The sequence below is a fragment of the Callorhinus ursinus genome, unplaced genomic scaffold (assembly GCF_003265705.2).
Source record: "Callorhinus ursinus isolate GAN/ISIS: 27379988/994484 unplaced genomic scaffold, GSC_fseal_2.0 scaffold7, whole genome shotgun sequence".
In the NCBI taxonomy this organism is placed as follows: domain Eukaryota; kingdom Metazoa; phylum Chordata; class Mammalia; order Carnivora; family Otariidae; genus Callorhinus; species Callorhinus ursinus.
The window spans coordinates 51,907,109-51,921,767 of NW_027397069.1; the positions used below are offsets into that span (position 1 = coordinate 51,907,109).

Sequence of the window (14,659 nt, forward strand, 5' to 3'; positions counted from 1 at the left end):
AGTTTTGTTTAGGTCGCCCCATCTGAATGTAAGTAAGCTCCAGAGGGCAGGCATTTTGCCAGCGTTCACAGAACCATTGCACAAGTATTTGTTGAGTGACTCCATCGAGAAGAAGCTTTCCCAAACAGAAGGTTATAATTCATTGTCCATTTCCCTCTCCCAATAGTCTCTTAAGTTTCATTTGAAATTTCAAGTTCTTGTTTTATCTAAAAGATAACAAAGCTGAATTTAAAATTCCCCGACACGATGTGTCTGCTTTCAAAAAAGCACATACAAATGAAATCATAATTCAGGTTGCTCCGAACATTTTTGTACACATAAAATATCATTAGTAGTAAAAACTCTATTTCCATTATGTACTGGAAAGTTCCTATGGATTTTCAAATAGACTCAAATATAAAATTTGTTTTCATATCGACTATTACATTGAAATGTTAAAGTAGCTTTAGATTTCCTGATTCATATCTTAACAATATCACTGGTAGTATCTTTGAGGTTTTTTTTGATAAAGTTTGTGGTAAAGTTTGTGGTCCCCCTTCGACCTCACACTAGCATATGTTGAAACTTGTGGATGGCTTTTGAAATTTTGCCTCATTTGAGATTAACCAACTACTGATAATTAATTAACACCATATGGTATAAATTTTGGATTCTGTACGATTTCTACTTCAAAATGATGGCTCTTACCCTCCCTCTACTCGCTTAACACAAGTACTTGGAAAACTTGAATAATGGGTTGTCTGGCTAGTGGAGCTGCGGTTTACTTCATAGTTAATAGAAAGATTCCTTTATCTTTGAACTCTCTTAAAATGTACGGATACATTTCCATGCCATTTAGAAAGTCTCCCAGAGGGTCAGTAGTCTTATCTGTGATAATTAAAGATCTTACATGGTCTCATGCCTGAGATTATTTACCAAATTGTAGAAAAAAAAATATTTGAATTGCCTCTAAAGGGCTTTTTTTTGGGGGGGGGGCAGAGGAATCAGAAGAGAGAGAGAGAGAGAGAGAGAGAGAGAGAGAGAGAATCTTAAGCAGGCTTCACACCCAGCGTGGAGTCTGACTTGGAGCTCAATCTCACAACCCTGAGATCATGACCTGAGCAGAAATCAGGAGTCAGACGTTTAACTGACTAAGCCTCCCAGGCACCCCTAAAAAGCTCTTTTTAATAGGTGAGACCAAATCAATAATATATGTGAAAGTGCTATGTAAACTCTAAAAACACTCCATCTGCTTTATCTTTTGGGGGGTAGGATTCACTTTTCTTAATGGTTTTATTTGCTATTTTTAAAGAACGTAATAAAAGAACCTAATTAACTGATGGTTGTGGTTAACCGAAGTTAAATAGACTATTTCACAATATATTTGATTTCTAAAAGCTTCCAAGAAAGGTAAAAATCCTGGAAAAACTTTATGGCTTGGTCATTTTTATGAGAAAGGGCTTTCTTTCCAGCAGATAACATTTCTTTTTTGGTTGAGAGTTTCAGTATTTATGTAATCATCAGCTCACAACAGCGCATTGTTTCATTCTTGATAGTGAGCCTGGAATGATAATAAAACCCGGGCAAGTCTGGGACCAGAGAGTTCCCTGCTTGCTGCTATCTCTTCTCCCCCCGCTCGGCATACACCGAGAGCCCACTCCCTGCCTCTGGCTGCAACACACCGATGTGAGTTTGGGCATGCGCAAAGTCCATACGCCTGACAGCCCTTGGGACTCACTTCCTTTGCCTTCCCCAAATTATTCCTCTTGCAGCACTTGCGAGATCCCTTGCCGACTAGCAACTAGTCTTCCCCTAGTTACGGTGTGACAGAGACTACCCATGAGCTGGCTGCTAAGTGTCCTCAGCGGCTCAGCTTTGTTCAGGCAATAACATATTTGATTTTAGATTTTAAATACCAACCAGGTGCTTTAGTGAAGGGGCCTTTGAGCTCGAGAGCCACACAGGAAAAGCTGTCCCTCTTGCAGCTCAGAGAACCCCAACACAGCCCCTGGGCAGCTGGTCTGTCTGCCCTGCTGTGGGGCTGCCCCCCCCCCCCCCCGCGACTCCCTGTTCCCTGCCCCGGGGCTCAGGAGCCCTGTCCCCAGCAGAGCCCCATGCGGCATCTCATTTGGGCTCCTCTGCACCTCCGGGGAGCCCTGTTCCTGTGCTAATCTGCGATGGTGCCTGTTCTCACACCTCCCTACCCTGAAAGGCAGGGCTCTTCCTTTCTGTGCTGTGCTGTCCTAGTTCCGTTTCCTTTCTTAACCGTCTTTTGTTGGGTTCCAGGCCCTGCTGCTTTGTATGCACCATTTCACCTTTGTTCTCAACACTGATGAGGTACAGATATGTCAAGCATACAGGCCTGGCGCCCGTGGCGAGTGGGGGTACATATATACAGATGGATGGATGGAGCCAGAGGAAACTGTTAGGTGGTGCTCGGTCACAGAGCAGGACACCGTTCATGACTCTGTCCCTGAGTCATTCTGCAGAGCTGCCCCTTCTCTCAGGCTTCCAGCCCCTGTAGGGTTAGTCATTTCTGGCATTCTGGGGAATTTTATGTTGTAGGATAATGTTTGTCTTTTGTGACCATTTTGGGGAAAATTTCATTTTTTTTCAACTGTGATAAAAATAACATACAGCAGAAAATTTACCTTGACCATGTTAACCGTGTAGTTTGGTACACTCTCGTGGTGCAACCATCACCGCCATCCATCCACTGGATTTTTTTTAAGATTTTATTTATTTATTTATTTATTTGAGAGAGAGAGAGAGAGAGAGAGAGAGAGAGAGAAACAGCATGAGAGGGGAGAGGGTCGGAGGGAGAAGCCCACTTCCGCTGAGCTGGAAGCCCAATGTGTGTGTGACTCGATCCCAGGACTCCGGGATCATGACCTGAGTCGAAGGCAGTCGCTTAACCAACTGAGCCCCTCAGGTGCCCTTCACTGGATTCTTTTTATCTGTGTAGCTGCTGAATGTATAGCTCTTCCTTCCCCCTCCTCGCCGGCCACCACGCTTCTACTTCTCGTCTCTATGAGCTTCACCATGCGAAGCCCCTCCTACAAGTGCAGTCATACGGTATCTGTCTTTTTTGTGGCTGGCTTATTTCACTTAGCAAAATGTCCTCAAGTTTCATCCACATCGTAGCACGTGTCCGAACTTCCTTCCTTTTCCAGGCCTATTACTATTGCACTGTGTGTATTCACCCTGTTTGCTTCTCTGCTCATCCCTTGGTGGACATTTGGGCTGTTTCCACCTTTTGGATATTGCAAATTAGGCTGCTTAAAGCATTCATGTTTTACAAGAAAATTAGTATTTCCCCTTCAAATTAGTATGCCCCATTTAAAGATGATTATGGTCGATGGGCTGTTTTTATTATGTCCCTGAGCCCGAAGTTGGCTTCAAGCAAATGGGAAATGATTCGTGGTGCAGTGAAGCCTTAGCTCCCCAGACTCGCCAGGGGATGTGTCATGACAGAGAGGCTGTAACCACCTAAAATGTTTTCATTTTGAGTAATTTTACAAGAGAACATTAAAACAATTACATTTTAAACACAATTTAATCCTCAAATAGACAAACTATCGCTGGATCGTTTGGAGTTGTTAGTATGTTCTTGTGTCACAGCCTCATTGTGCTATAATATTTAGGGGAACCCTGCCATTGCATTTTAAATTTTTTAATTTAAAGTACTTAAAATTTAAAATGTAGGTCGATCCCACTGTTCGTTACTGTTCCTTGTAAGAAGTGTACTTTCTTAACGGCTCTCTCTCTTTTCCTTATGTGTTTGTTGCTTCTAAAATGCTGTGGGGCTGGAAGAGTTAATAATAGCAGTTGTTAGAATTGTGTTTAAGAGTAGAAAGCCTCTTTTAGAGCTCCTTTAAGTGAAATGATCATACTTTAGGGCAGGAATTCCCCACGCCTCTTCTCCCCCACCACCAATATCTATGCTGGCCCTTAAAAATCTGTAACCTGATCTTTTTTTTTTTTTTTTGACAGTGTGCTTTTGATAGGAGAGGTACAATAAAGGAATCAGTTTTTACTATAAACATTTCAGTAATGCATTTGTTAGTAAAAGGCCACCTACATGTAATTACCTCTCGGCACCTTGTGGGCTTAATAGGTATCACCCACTAATAAAATCACTGCACCAAGGGTCTAATCTGTCACTAGATGCTTTTTGGCAGTTACCAAATTAATTTCTGTTTCTTACTTCCTCTGGCACCTTGGAAAGGGAAACCTTCCAACCAGCTTATAAATTTTTCACTTAAAATACATTATTATTTTTTATTCTTTTATCTAAGATTTGTTGTTACCATGAGGCATGTATGTGTATGGTGTACTTCATTAGCTTGTCAGTTAGGTTTTAAGCTCCTTCCCAGCCCAGGCAGTATTATTTCTTGCTAGAAATACTCAGAACCCAGAATTAGCTAGCCTAATGATAGAGACTGTTCTTAGAGGGCTTCACTCTGGGCCAGGCGCTGCTCTAAAGGACTTTAAAGGTATCGATCATCTCGTGTAATCCTTCCAGTAATTCAGTGGGGCTAGGACTGTTATTATCCTCATGTTACAGGTGAGGAAACTGAGGCATAGAGAAATTAAAATTATTTCCAAGTCCACACAGCTGAGTGGTGGGACCAGGATTTGAACTCAAGCTGTCTGGCCTAAGAACCTGCTTTCCTACTCCATTCATTCAACAAATATTTATTAAGCCCTTAGTGTATACCAGTGAGCCATGCAAAATCCCAGCCTTCATAGGACTTACATTCTAGTAGGGAGAAAGAGAAAATTAATAACCATAATACATGAATAAATGGTATGTTTTGGGAGGAGGTTATTTAAGTGCTAAGAAAAAAGAAAATGTAGAATAGAGGGGAGAGGTTAAGACAGATGTTGAAACTTTAAATAGGTGGTCAGGGAAGATTCATGGCTCATACTGAGGAATTAACTCATCTCTACTGTTTGATAAGATTTTTTTGTTGTTGATCTGTTAGAGATGTAGCCTGAGATCTTGACCAACTGCCTCAAAACTTTCATGAACCCACTTATTATTTCTGTCCATTGAACCCTGGAAGCGTCAGGTAGCTTCATTTCCAGAGTCAGGATGAGTCAGCCCAGGAGCTCTGCTTCACTGCCTAGAGCAGCACACCCTTACTTGAGTGCATTTCCAAATGTGCAGGTGCCCAGGAGCACCCCCATTGGTGCTGAGTCATGGGGCTGGGTAGGCTGCCTGTGCCAAGAGAAAAGTTGAAGTGAGGGGCAGTCAGATGCTGGGGAGCATTGTGGAGTGGGGGGAGGAAGTTCAGAAGGGACAAAAACATATAGCTGAGATTCTTCCAAAGAGACCCCTGCCTACCTAGGGGCAAGGGGGTATGGATTGTCCAGATAGGGCAGGTGTTCTGAGACCATGCGTCCGCTTAAGGACTGTCCCTGCACGGTGGTCCCAGGTGTGACCACGCAAGAGAGTGGAGATGGCCAGGCACAGAGCGTCCCTCCTCAGTATTAGAAAAATAATAGGTCCCGTGCTCTAGTTGGTAGGTCAGGAGTTTAGACTTCTATGTGAAGCATACCCATTTGACCCAGTTTTATTGAACCATTGTGCTTAGTGCTAATATTCTAAAATTAAACTTTCACCATAACATGTTTATTGTTCAGCTTGAAAAATACATCCTTTGGTCTTGCTGGAGCTAGGCATGATCGTAACCTCCAAGATGAGGCCTTTTCTTCTGACCGGAGAGCAAGACGTTGCAGATGAGGTTCGCAGCTGTATTGGGCTTCATGGCTGTGGTGGCTGATAACTCAGGATGTTGTTGCTGGACTGCTGGCCTCATCCAGTTCCTCCCGAGGCACCACTTTCCTTTTTTATACAAAAACAACATCGTGCTTCTGATGGTGCTGACTGCACACCAGATTCCATCGACTGTTTTTCTACCCTCCCCTGCTTATTTTTATTCATTTGGCTACTTTATTTTAGGGATTTGCAAAGCTTGTTTTGGCCGTGGTGAAACGTATTGTTTTATTTCTGGCTGCCCAGCTTTCATGTCGATGCTTCCATTAAGAAGCGGACGTGGGGAGGACGTGGTTCTGGGGTTCCGGTCTGCTGCCCGGCTGTTTGCACAGCGCTGTGGTGTTCCCCGACTCCACAGGGCAGGGCCAGCCCCCAGGGTGGGTTTGCAGCGAAGAAGCACAGCGTCCAGCTCGGGGTGGGAAATGAGGCACCCGCGACACATGCTCTTCTTTCTGGAGAAAATATTTAGCACCTGGTCAAAGGGCACGTACTTTAGTACAAGGCTGTGGGGTCACTGAGGTTCTCCTGATCGGGCATCTGACATGGATCTGTTAATTTTTTTTTTTTTAAACAAGAGTTGCCCACATGAAAAACTGACTTTCCCTATATTGCAGTCGTATGAGGCAGAATCAAAAATAGTGCAGAGCAAGGCTTTCCAAGAGTCATGCCTACTGGTTTACTTCTTGCTTCTGCCACTTACTAGCTCTGTATCCTCAGGCAAGTTACCTAACCTCTCTGGCCCTTACTGTCCACACGTAACTGAGAGCTATAACAGCACCTGCCTCACTAGGTTATGGTGAGAAATCAATGAGGGGAAAAACCTAAATTTCTATGATAGCCAATTCATAATACATAAAACTCCCTTCCGGGTCAGGTTTTTGCTGCTGTGATTGTATCAAATACTAGTTGAGGAGGAATTTAGAATAATAATCTAACTGACAACAGTTAACTCTGGATCAGCTCAGGTTTCCTTTCCCAAATTAGGATTCATGGTAAAGGTACCAGTGGGCTCTGCAAGTCAGGCCCCTCCTGGGGCCCTTTGTGTGCCCCTAGGATAGGGCCACCTGTTGGACAGGCTTGGTTTAGGTAGGGAACCTGAGAGGTTGGATCATCTACTCAACTGCATTTCCCCTGGAATAGAGGGAGGCACCTGGACATCCAAGGGATCCTGATGCCAGAGCCACATCCTAAAATTCATGGCCATGGGCCCCAGGCTTCAGGGTTTAAAAAACTTTCTAAGTGATTCCAGTGTACCAACAAGGCTGAGAAACGCTAGGCAAGTATTTCATTTAGGAAAGTAGCCTGCCCATGAGCTTTACTACTATAGAGGTAGTACCTCCATATATTTATAACAGAATTAGAACAGTAAACAATAAAAATTAACACAAATTCCTCATCTATATTTATCTCTATCTAAATTTAAAAGCTGACTTACTTGTCGTTCATACCTTATTGGGTCATTTCACAGCTCCTGACCCATTTGCCCAGCTGGTTTTGGTTGTATTCCAAGATGAAGATTCTAGTTGCCTTCTTAACATTTGCCTGTTGTCTATGAGTACTTGTTCTTTTTGTCTTCTTGGGTTGGAGGACCTTCATTGCCCCCACCTTGGTCTGCCTGCCGTAGTCGGTGGGATGGCCAGGCTTCTGGCCTGGCTCTGCCCTTTCAGAGGCCACGTTAGGGACACTCCATCCGGGTACCGGCTGTGAACTGACTGTCTTCTTACTTATTTAGTAACAACTAAGTCCTAGATTTCTTCCTTCTTTTGCTGCTCCTCTTCCTCCTGTCTTTCCCCCTCCTCCTTCTTTCCCTTCCTCCTCCCCCTCCCCCCCCCCCCTCCCCCCCTCCCCCCCCCCCCTCCTCTCCCTCCCCCCGCCCCCTCCCCCCCCCCCCCCCCCCCCCCTCCTCCCCTTCCTCTTCCTCTTCTTCCTCCTCCTTCTTCTTCCTCAAGGATCAGACCTTGTTTTATTTCTTTGTTTTCCACTAACAGGAAAGATTTTGAACAAATTTGTATGTCATTCCCCGCTTCCTCCCCTAGTACTTATAATTGGATTATCTGTTTTGGGTTATCAGAGTCAAAACATCATAATCCAGATTGGCTTCAGCCCTTTCGGACAGCTTTCCCGTGGTGCTGTGGATGCTCAAAGATAGAAGGTGATTTCTGCATTAGTCTGAGGAAAGCACATGTACCTGGTTTTTGTACCTTTTTTCTGTCTTCTAATAATAAAGTTAATTGAGAATTAAATGATACTCAGAGACAAGTAGGAGAAGTAAGTCATATCTTTGAAAACTCGTTCTAAACTCTTCAGCGAACAGAGTGCTTATGTAGGGTTAGTGGGGTTAGTGTAATTAGCGAGTGAGGCCAGGATTTCTACTTACCAAGTTTCCTGTAGCTCTTTCCAGAATTTAGGCCATTAGCTGACAGATTGTTTTCAGTACTTTATTTTTTGAACATCATGTTTATAACTGTCTTCCCCTCTGGGTCTATACACAGAACATGCTGCTTTTCCTTTGATTGCATTTTGGACAAATAAAAATGCAGTGAAGATTAATTGTCATATCTTCCTAATAACTTAGCTGAGTGACACATCATGGTCTTGCTGACATTGTTCCATGGAGAAGGAGTGGTCTCATGCGGGGCACTCAGGCCCTAGAGTTAGATGTCCTTAGGTGTGAGTATAACTGCTTATCTCTGTGGCTCTGGGCAGGTCACTCAGGCTTTCTGAGCCTCGTTTCTTCAGATGGTGGGAGCACAACTCCTTGGGGTGGTTTAAATGAGGTACCAGATGCAAAACTCCAGATACAGTGTGTGGCACAAAGGATGTGCCTAATGGATGATAACATGATTTACCCACCTGGCTTTTAGCTTTAGATATGTGCCTTTTCCCTTTTCAGCACAAGTAGAACATCTTACCTTATGGTTTATTCTGGGTTTGCTTCATCTTACTTTTCAAGTGATAAACTCCTTAAAAGTAAGCCTATGTGTTTTTCATTTCTCCAGGAACCATGTCCTCAGTGTATGTTAATAAATAAGTCAGTAATTCATCATATGGGTAATGAACTTCAATAAATAGGCAAGGAGAGCTTTTTTTTTGGTCTGTTTTTCAGCTTTATTTTAACTCGAACAATGCTGGTTTAGGCAACTGTTTTTATTTAGGCATTGAAAGAGTGTGAGCTGTGTACAGATTTTGTAATAAATTTCTTCGCTTTTCATGTGGAAATGGGAACACGAATGCAGGACCATAGGGAGCACACTGCATGGGTAAATTCTCACAAAGTGGACATGGAGCTCTGTTCATGTGGCTAGTAATGTAGGCTCAGGCATGGCAGATGCCCTTTGCTTACACCTTGTAACTTCATTTATAATGACTAGCCTGAGTCCTTTCAGAAAAAGGATTCCTGAAAAAAACAGAGAACAGCACAGTTAAAAACAAGGATTAAAGGGACGCCTGGGTGGCTCAGTTGGTTAAGCGTCCCCAACTCTTGATTTCAGCTTGGGTCATGAGATCAAGCCCCGTGTCAGGTTCCAAGCAGACCTTGGAGCCTGCTTGGGATTCTGTCTCTCCCCCTCCCTCTGCCCCGTCTTCCTCTTTCTCTAAATTAAAACAAACAAACAAGGATTGAAGAGGAAATATCAGATACAATTTAAAATGAGGGCAGTTTAGGTTTTACCGTGTCCGCTTCCTCTTCTCTCAGCAGGCAGGACTAACACCATCTCTTTGGAAGCTCTAAGCAGCCCTTCTGCAGCTTCTGCTTCTGGGGTGCAAAGTTAGACTGTCAGGGGGGAATTACAGAGAAGGGAAAGTGCTAAAGCTTCCCCTCAAATCTGGAAATTGTGGAGGGAAACTCTAAAAAGGGGCGAGAGCATAGAATATCTGTATTGTGAGTAGTAGACATCAGATGCACACATCAATTAGAACATTATTCTAGCATTTTTAAGCCAACTGTTAACAATGATGCTATTAGTGTTTAGCCCAGAATTAAATATTAGCTTAATTTATAAGCTATTATCTAATTTATTTCTCCTACCATTGCATGGTCCCCATGTTTGAAAACAGCACTTTTAAAAATTAGATTATCTGATAAGAATATAGATTTTACAATGAAAGGACAGATTTGTTAAAAAGATGTGCCAGTATTTGTTATATGTGGGATTGTACTTTATAACTTTTTGTGATATTCGACTGCTGCTATTGATTATCATGAGAAAACAAAATCTCTTGGATTCTGAATACTTTTGACAAAAAATACTTGAATTCTGAATACTTTTTATTCATAGAAATCTTAGATTTGAAAAGAATGTTAGAATTTATCCAGTTGCATATACTCTAATTTTACCTATTCAGAAACAGAGACCTGGGAAGTTGAGTGACTTTCCCAAACATCTCAGGTGGTTGTAGATTTAGAACTGGTCTTCTTCTCTCTGGTTGGAGCGGTTTCTATTACTGATTTGATACCCCCATGATCTTTTAAAAGTTTTATAGTTGTATGACAGCATTTCTACAAAAACCCTAATCCTTTTTTTAAAAAAAGCACTAGTGACACTGAAACTAATAAAAACATTATTATTTAAAGTAGTTATCGAAACATTCAACTTGATGGTATTGTTCTAGCAGTTCTCAGGAAAGGTCAAGGTTTGAATGTAAACTGGAACCTCAATAGATTTTTTTCTTTGAGTCAAACCTGAAGGAAACAGCACATAAAAGTTTTCTGGGCAAATTTCCAGCATCGTAGCACATGAGGATTGCCATGTCTAGTAAAGAGTTTCAGGAAGAAAGAATGCAAGAGACTTGTGGAATTTTTTTCTGTTGAGGTTCTAAACATTCATAAAAAGCTTGCCTCTGTATTTCCCTTAATTAAGAGCATGGGACTTCACAGTTTGCTCTGGCTTCTTAACTCTTCTTTTCAAATGAAACAAAATTCTGTGTGTAGAGAATATGTATGTGTGTATCTGCGTATATATACACATATGTATTTATATATAATATATACAACACATGTACATATATATATCGAATCCATTTCTATTTGCAAAATCAAATAAGCAATGCATTCACATTTCTAAAGGTACAGCATGACGTATGGTGGGGGATCTCGCTCCGACGCCCATCCTCTCTGCAAGAAACCCTCTTTCCAGAAGCAACCACTTCTACCAGTTTCTTTTGCAGCTTCCAGAGATAATCAATTTATATTTATATATCTATTTACAACTATGTAAATATTCATTTAAAAACACAAATACTATATACACTGTCCTATGCCAGGCTTTTAAAAAAATTTATAATATGTCTGGGAGATTGTACCACATCAGCACATATAAAGCTGCTTCATTCATTTTAATGACTGCATAGTATCAGCGCTGCATTATGGAGTATAGTGTTTAATATTACATTCCACCATATGAAATATTAAAATTATGCTAATATTTCTTTATTGATTTAATTTTAGTTTTATTTACATTTATTAATAACGTATTAATATATAACCAGACCTCCACTGATATTTAACTTGCTATCTTTTGCTCTTTCAAACCATGTTAAAAAATATGTCATTTGCACACTAATGAGTTTATCTGTAGAATGAGAAAGATTTCTAGGTTGAATGAAGTATGTACATTTGTAATTTTGATTGATATTGCTAACATGTTCTTTATTTACATCACTGTGTCCTCAGCATTATAATGTGTTCATCAAACTTTTTTTTTTTAAAGATTTTATTTATTTATTTGAGAGAATGAGAGAGAGAGAGAGAGCATATGAAGAGGAGGGAGGGTCAGAGGGAGAAGCAGACTCCCTGCTGAGCAGGGAGCCCGATGCGGGACTCGATCCCGGGACTCCAGGATCATGACCTGAGCCGAAGGCAGTCACTTAACCAACTGAGGCACCCAGGCGCCCGTTCATCAAACTTTTTGATACTTACTAGTCTAATGGGTGAAGAATATTATCCCATGTAGCTGTGATTTGCATTGCTCTAATGTGAGTGAGGTTGATCATTTTTTTCAGAAGCTTAAGAGCCATTTGTATTTCCTTTTCTGTGAGCCATCTGTTCTTTTTTCTTCCTTCCTTCCCTTCCTCCCCTTCCTCCATTTCCTCCCTCCTTCCTTTCTCTCCCACCTTCCTTCCTTCCTTCTGTCCTTTTTTTTTTTTTCTGGGTTTCAGACTTATTATCATTGACTGTAGAAGCTCTTTATATGTATAAAAAATTAGCCTATTGGGTTTATGAATTGTAGGACTTCTCACCTGCCTCCCATTCCTTGATTGTCATGTATGTTTTTGGTGGAGTTTTTGTTTGTTTTAGAATGCTATAAATTTTGTTTTAATGTGTTGAATTTATCAGTCTTGTTTTATGCCATTCATAGGAAGACTTTCTCCATTCTAAGATCATAAACACAAACTTCCATGTGTTGTCCCAGTGCTGTTACGGCTTTACTTTTTAAAGTTAATCCTTTAGGGGCCCCTGGGTGGCTCAGGCAGTTAAGCATCTGCCTTCAGCTCAGGTCATGATCCCAGGGTCCTGGGGTCCTTCCTGGGATCGAGCCCCCGATGGAGCCCTGGGTCAAGCTCCCCGCTCAGCAGGAAGTCTGCTTCTCCCTCTCCTTCTCCTCTTTCCCCTCTCCGCTCCTGTGTGCTCTCTCTCAAATAAATAAATACAATCTTTAAAAAATAAAGTTAATAATTTAATTCATCTAGAATATATTGAGGTAAAAGGGGTGAAGGAGGTAATCCTTTGTTTCAGATGGCTATCCAGTTTTCACAAACTGTTTACTGACCTCACATCTTTTCTCCCTTGACTTGAAATGCCACCTTTACTGCACACTTGATTTCCATATGTGTCTTTGACCTGTTTGTAATTTGTTCCTCGGACCTTCTCACCTTCCCATCATACTGCCTTATGTGTCTGTCAATGTCTCCGAGAGCTGGTGCCCCTGAGAGCACCTTTTGTTTGGAGAGCTACCTTGCTATTTTTGCGATATTCTACCATATGAACTTTAAAGTCAACTTGTGTAGTAACCTCAGCAAACTAAAAAATATCTATCTTAGAACTATATTTTTTGAATTGGGAGTTCATTCCATTATACACATACAGCTTAGAGAGAATTGACACTTTTTTGATGTTCTTATTTATAATCATAGAATATCTTTTTAATCGTAATTTTCCCTTTTTATTGTTTAGTAGCATTTCAAAGTTTTCTTCATATAAACTTTTGCCTATTTAAGATTTTCTAGATGTTTTACTTTTGTTATTATAATAAATTAGTTTTCTTATGTTGTATTATTTTGCTAAGGAGTGTGTGTGTGAAGACTATCATCAACATATTCATTTTCTACCCTGTACCTTTTTGAAGTAGTTTTTCTGTTGATATTTTTGGATTTTCTGGGAAAACAATCATATTATTTGTGAACAATGATGATTCTTTTTTTCCCAATTTTGGTTCTTCTTTTCTTTCCTTATCCATGTCATTGGCTAATATCTCCTGAACAATAATAAATAATAATAGTGGTAGTGACGTCTTGTCTTGACTTTATTGGTAATATTTCTACTCATTTGAAATTTAGTAATAAATAAAAAATTCCCACTCATATGCATGTGTGTGTGTGTAATTATGTAAGGAAACAGCCAACTTTCTTCTTTATTGAGAAATTACATTAAGAATGAATATAAATATTCTGAAATAATATTCTGATTTATCATGATGATGTACCACTTGGTAAGTTGCTAGAGATCACTTAATTGTACACTTGAAATAGGTCAATTTTATGATATATTAGATATACTTCAATAAAGTCGTTTTTGAAAAAAGTAAATACAGTATTTTATCCATACCTTTTAAGTATCTATAGAGGTGATCATATGCTATTTTGCTTTTACTCTAGTTATATGGTGACTTGTTTAACTAATACAAAAATCCTTATATTCCTAGAATAAGTCCCACTTACTCATAGTATGTTAATCTTTTTTATATACTGCTCAGTTCTGTTTGCTAATTTTTAAATTTAGGATTTACATAAGTGTTTATGGATAAGGGAGATTCGTAAAGAGTTTCTCTTTTGTATATTTTCTTTGTTAGGTTTTGGTATCAATATTATACCTTACTCTTTAAATAAGTATTTAGAAACTTTCCTTCTTTTACCTTGTGTGGAATAGTTTAAATATTATCGAATTGTACCTTTAGACCTGCTTAGAATTCACCTCTGAAGCCATCTAGGCCTGTCTTTGTTTATTTATGTATTTATTTCTCAGGAGGGTGGTCAGTCAGGAGAATAGCCCTTTGACTTCTATTTCATTATAGTATTGACCTATTTATTTTTTATTTTTATCTGTTTATTTATTTTAAAGATTTTATTTATTTATTTGACAGAGAGAGACACAGCAAGAGAGGGAACACAAGCAGGGTGAATGGGGGAGGGAGAAGCAGGCTTCCTGCGGAGCAGGGAGCCTGATGTGGGGCTGGATGCGCTGGGATCATGACCTGAGCCGAAGGCAAACACTTAACGACTCGGCTACCCAGGCACCCCTATAGTATTGACCTATTTAAATTTTCTATGTTTTTTTTTTTTAGTGGAGTGTGATTCCTTAAGTATATATGACATGATACTTAATAAACATCTTCAGATCATACTGATTGAGTCCCTTCTGATGCAGGGTGAGATGATCAGTAATGTTGAGTCATTGTTTTTGAGAGTGGTAGCTCTTTTCTCATATTTGGTATTTTATGGTATTTAACAGTTATTTCTGCCACTCCTAGGTTTAGACAGTAAGGACTGTTCCATTTTTTATTGTTGAGATGGTGATATTGTAAACCATGATGTGTGTTTACACTGCTCTGTAGACCACCATTATTATGGTCTTTGGTACACTTGAGGGAGAGAGCCCAGTTTTATTGCTGGCCATGTGGCAGA

At 40.4% G+C, this 14,659-nt stretch overlaps 1 protein-coding gene across 3 annotated transcripts in view; it reads left to right on the forward strand.

The window, feature by feature from the left end:
* LRCH1 (leucine rich repeats and calponin homology domain containing 1) overlaps window positions 1–14,659 on the forward strand; it is a 196,589-nt gene that overhangs the window by 76,623 nt on the left and 105,307 nt on the right. The gene's annotated exons all lie outside the window — the stretch shown is intronic.